At 34.1% G+C, this 5,624-nt stretch overlaps 1 long non-coding RNA gene across 1 annotated transcript; it reads right to left on the minus strand.

The window, feature by feature from the left end:
* Nucleotides 1-336: 336 nt before the first annotated feature.
* On the minus strand, nucleotides 337-4,885 carry LOC130796847 (uncharacterized). Its single transcript, XR_009038765.1, has 3 exons — nucleotides 4,642-4,885; nucleotides 3,922-3,983; nucleotides 337-2,440 (listed from the first exon to the last, which is right to left on the minus strand). It is a non-coding gene; the product is annotated as an uncharacterized LOC130796847 (long non-coding RNA).
* Between the last annotated feature and the right edge of the window lie 739 nt (nucleotides 4,886-5,624).

Consider the following 5,624-nt stretch of genomic DNA (forward strand, 5'->3'; position numbering starts at 1 on the left):
CAGTTAAATTGCTGATTTGAAACTGGTTGTCGGTCGTTATCTTGTCTGGTACTCCGATAAACTGATCCTAGTTGTTAAGTAAATATAAAAAAAAATAATGAAAAGATAAATCAAAAGGAAGAAAAGGGAAGACGACAATGCCCTTAGCTGATGGCTATCCTGGTAGCGTGCTGTCGAAGTTGAAGATGTTCTCTTTGTTGAATTGCTTATTTGAAACTTGTTGTCGGTCGTTATCGTGTCCGGTACTCCGATAAACTGATCCTAGTTGTTGTCTTGCCAGTAGGATACCTACACACAACCAAAAATAACCATGGTATAATAATAATAATAATAATAATAATAATAATAATAATAATAATAATAATAATAATGACAATAATAATAATAATAATAATAATAATAATAATAATAATAATAATAATGACAATAATAATAATAATAATAATAATAATGATAATAATAATAATAATTACAATAATAACAATAATAATAATAATAACAATAAAATTAACACAACTAATTTATTTAATAATTTAGATTAGATCTAATAATGAACAATAAAAATTATTTAATTTGTTGGGAATAAAGTAATGCATATCTCAAAATAAGAATTGATAAATTGATGAAGAACCCTAATATTAAGAGGGGTGAAAACTGAAAATGAATGGGTTGATAAAATTTATAAACTTATGGATGCTGTTGATGGATATATTCCAATTCCTACTAGACAACAAATGAGTTCTTCATCAATTCTTCAAGTGCTAAATAACGGGTTCTTCATCAATTCTTCAAAAGGTAATAATGCAAAACCAGCTAAGGATGAAAAGTTTGGAAGTAAGATTAATGACACAGCCAGCCTTAACCTCAGGAAGCAAAGACCGATGACGATAACGAACGATAACAATAATGATAACAATAATAACAATAATAATAATAATAATAATAATAATAATAATAATAATAATAATAAGACCACAATTGCTTTCTAACTCTATATTCAATTACTCAGGACTAAGTTAGAAAGGTTACCAAAAAAACTTTAAAGGGAACATGAACCATGTGTGCCTAACCTCAAAACATACCTCAGCCCATGGTTCAGTACAAACTAATGAAGATGCACCTCAACCTCACTCAACTCATAAGGATGAAGATCACACAAAGAATCAAGGTTATCATACAAAGAACAACACAGCAAACCCACATACACATCAGAATGCTTAGGAAGAACAGAAAACAGCAGCAGGTCAAAATAGCAAGACACCCGCTGACCAGCTTACTTTGCAGCGTGGTTTGAGCCTTAACCAAGGAGACCTGGGGCCAAACAACCATGGAAACGTGATCTCCATACATGGACCAAGCCATCAAGGTCCAAGATCCATGCTGGAAGCGCACACAATCACTTGGAACGGAAGCCCAAAGGAACCCAATCGCAGATCAGAACAGCCCATACAGACCATACAGAACAGCACAGCAGCTAGCGACCAAGCCACCTTGCACGACACGTGGAGACCAGACCTGTGCACCCAGGACCTGGACTAATGTAGAAATGGAATCTTGGCACATGGACCTAGCCATCAAGGGCCAAGAACCCTATTGATGACTCACACAACTCTCTAAAATCCATGTGCAAGGTTTCCCAGTCAGCAGGCTGGTGCTGAAATCAGAATCAGTGTTCTGACTTAGTTTTATGCTTCTGTTTTGTGTTTTTAAAACACATGATGTAATGCACGTGATGTTATTAGCCGTTAGCTAGCTAGAAAACTATAAATATAGGTTGTCTCTCATGTACATTCATTAAGTTTGGTGATTAATAAGAATTCTTCTTCATTTCCTCAAGGTTATATTCCTCTCCTTTGTGTGTGTTTGTCATTACAATCTCAGCTTTGCAAGAACGTGTGGAACATCTTCTACACTCTAATTGTGGAACAATTTAGAGTGTCATCTTCCCTTATTTGAGTGGAACTCGAGGGACGGTGTGGGGGGTCATTTCTCGTTGGTGAGTGAAGCCAAATCAGAGGGTGACCAAGGCTGGCCTGAAAACCAAGAATTGGTTTCTTGGGTTGATTGGCGGTTGTTTTGTGTGAGTTTGAGTCAATCATCCTCCACGTAATGCAGAGGACTGATTGTGTGCAAGATTAAGAGTCCGGAGGACCCAATCTCGGTGCAGAACACTAACTAAAGCACAACAAAACAATATCACACAATAGGCTACACTAAAACAAACACAATAAGTAAATATAAAAAAAATAAATGAAAAGATAAATGAAAGGAAGAAAAGGGAAGAGGACAATGCCCTTAGCTGGTGGCTATCCTGGTGGCGTGCCGTCGAAGTTGAAGATGTTCTCTCTGTTGAATTGCTGATTTGAAATTGGTTGTCGGTCGTTATCTTGTCTGGTACTCCGATAAACTGATCCCAATTGTTGGTTTGCCGGTAGGGTACCTACACACAACCAAAAATAACTAAAGAAAAAACGGGGTGGGGTATACTGTAGAAGGCTAGCAGTTAAAGCCAGCAATGGCGGATCCAGGGTTCATAGTCCCATGGGGCAACAACAACTGGACGAAATTTCGACAGAATTTCGCTTGTAAAGTGAACATCTAAAATATTTTTTATTTCTCCAAAATGACATATAAAAGCGATATAATCCCAAAGAAAAACTAAAAAATATCATGCAATTCTTGAATCTTGAATACTAGCTTGATGAACCCAAGTACCAAAACCATTGTAGCTTTATGTTTGTTATGCATTTGTTGGTTAACTAACGTGTTCCTTCAGTTCTAAAATTTTAAATATTTAATAAAATTAACTCAACTAATTTATTTAATAATTTAGATTAGATCTAATAATGAACAATAAAAAATTATTTAATTTGTTGGGAATAAAATAATGCATATCTCAAAATAAGAATTGATAAATTGATGTAGAACCCTAATATTAAGAGGGGTGAAAACTGAAAATGAATGGGTTGATAAAATTTATAAACTTATGGATGTTGTTGATGGATATATTCCAATTCCTACTAGACAACAAATGAGTTCTTCATCAATTCTTTAAGTGCTAATAATGGGTTCTTCATCAATTCTTCAAAAGGTAATAATGCAAAACCAGCTAAGGATGAAAAGTTTGGGAGTAAGATTAATGACACAGCCAGCCTTAACCTCAGGAAGCAAAGACCGAAAGAAAATAAGAAATCCAACTGCTTAATTATTCTCTGCTAGTTTCCGTATTTCTCGCCAGTAATCACGGTAAGATGCTAATCCAAAATCGAAAACCCCCGTCAACAATAGTAAAGAAAAACAAAAACCATAGTGAAGAATCCAAAATCAGTAAAACCCACCAAAATAAATAAATCAAAAACCAATTAATTCATTCAAAGAATCAATGAAACCATCAAATCAAAAAAGATATGGAAATTCAAAAATAAAACCCTTTAAATTAGTTTCACTTTCTTTCTCTTCATCTTGAGACTACCTTTTAAATAGATGATGGAGTGGGATTATTTAAGACTTAGATTAAGATTGAAAATTAGAACATAAAGATTAAGGCAAACAAATGTTTAGGGTTGACTTTTCAATATTATGCTAATATTGAGAAGACAAAGAAGAGGCATTATAGACTTTTAGGCTTTAGCTAAGAAAACTGATTTGCACAAAAATAAAAGTGTTGGAATTTAATTCTCACAGGACTGTGTAAAAGAAACAAATTCCAATTAAGGCATACGATTGCATATGTGCTATATCACACATTATTTCTTAATCTCGTAACAATTTTCAACTTAGTTACTCAAAATTAGTCCATGTTTCACTTTACAAAAAACATCCATAAACGTCATATGCATAAAAAGAAAACAGCTGTTACACTATACAGCTACTAGAAAATCCATAAACCTCAAATTCCAAGAGCAGGAGACTCATTCTAACCTTAGCTGCTCGGATGTTAGCATGATGAACCTTAGTGCCAGATTCCCTTTTAGTAGAATCCTCTGCATTTTCAAATCAAAGTAAAGAATCAACAAACAGAAAATCATGATACCTTAAAGTATCAAGCCTAAAAGATCAACAATGTTCAACACACTAAGAAAATGATAGTCTACCCTTCCATTCAAATCCGGGTGAAAAATAATCTACAAATATAACACATCTTTAATCCCTTCTTTTAGGCAAAAGCACCTTCCCACACTTACAATCTCCATCATTTTCAACAGTATCAAGATGTTGTAGGCTTTACGTCTTATACATATTATTAGGAAATGAAACATGTAAGGTTAAGCATCACTGATGTTGATCATTTTCTGGAAAACATCTAAACCTGTGTAAAAACAGTTTTCAAACTGCTATTCTAGCGAGTACAATTAAGTATAGCTATGCAATTTCTAACGGACGAGTGCCGTTGACGATTTCGCCACATCATGTCATCGAAATTCAAATAGATTATCGCATAGCAGATAGATTTGAAACCGCATAACTGGTAAATTTCACATACCTAAAAATTTAAAACATCTAATCAAGAAATCATCGCTAAATAAGAAACTCAGTCGGAAACAAATTTTAGGGTTTTTGCTGGGACAACAAACGAACACTCAATTTATGATATTAAATGATGTTAAACTTCTGAGAACCACAAAAATGAGAACCACAAACCTGCCCAGACGTCGGTTGCCGGAATTCCGTTGGTGGGAAGAGAACGAACACCGGCGGCGGTGAGTTCCTACGGAGAGGGAATAGTGATAGCCGTTTATGGAATATGGCCGTTGGGAATATAGCCGTTTATGTAGCCGTCCGCAAGTACTTATGTATTCATGGTGAGGCGCTACCTTGGGCTTATAATCTCATCAATTTTCATTATCTCGTGCTTAATTTAAGGTTAGCTGCTTCTTAATATGTGTTTTTCTCCCTTTGTAGGGTTATGTCAAATGCTATGTAATAGTGGTTTTAAACATGTAAATGTAAAAGTGAGAAAGGCTATCTCTTTTGATATTACAAATGTGTGAAAACTTCACTCGATATATATCTAGTAACTAAGTATGACTCTAAATCCTAGAGCTAAGGGATAATTCACAATTTAATCACAAATGTAGGATTGTTATAATCTTGCTTATAGATAAATAGAAATATATGTTTTTAGTTATCCACTATGATTTTCAAAGAACCAAATTGTTATTGTACTCCTTTTTACATGCTAAATGGAGTCATAGATGAAGAATATGAGTATGATTTTAATTGATTTTTCATGTATAGTTCTCTATTTATTTCATTGCTTAGCTCATGGATGATTCGATAGATGAAATGATTTAGGATTTCTTCAAAGCAGGCAATGTTTTACCTTTAGAAGATTACACTCCAAATATTATGCAAAATAACATGATTTATCCAAAGGATCAATTAATATCTCTTCCTCTGCTTCTCATCTTTATCCCTTTTCCCTTTACATAAGAATAAAATAGGAAAAAGGCTACACAATTTTACCACATGATTTATCTCCCCCATATTATTGGTGTGGTGCATGGACCACAAACGTGGACCTATATTTCTTTACCCTAAACCCTAAACCCTGAACCCTAAAACAATTTCTTTTTTTTTGTTGTTTCACGAAGATACAATCCAAAAACTATCAGTCAATTGAA

The sequence above is a fragment of the Amaranthus tricolor genome, chromosome 12 (assembly GCF_026212465.1).
Source record: "Amaranthus tricolor cultivar Red isolate AtriRed21 chromosome 12, ASM2621246v1, whole genome shotgun sequence".
Classification (NCBI taxonomy): Eukaryota; Viridiplantae; Streptophyta; class Magnoliopsida; order Caryophyllales; family Amaranthaceae; genus Amaranthus; species Amaranthus tricolor.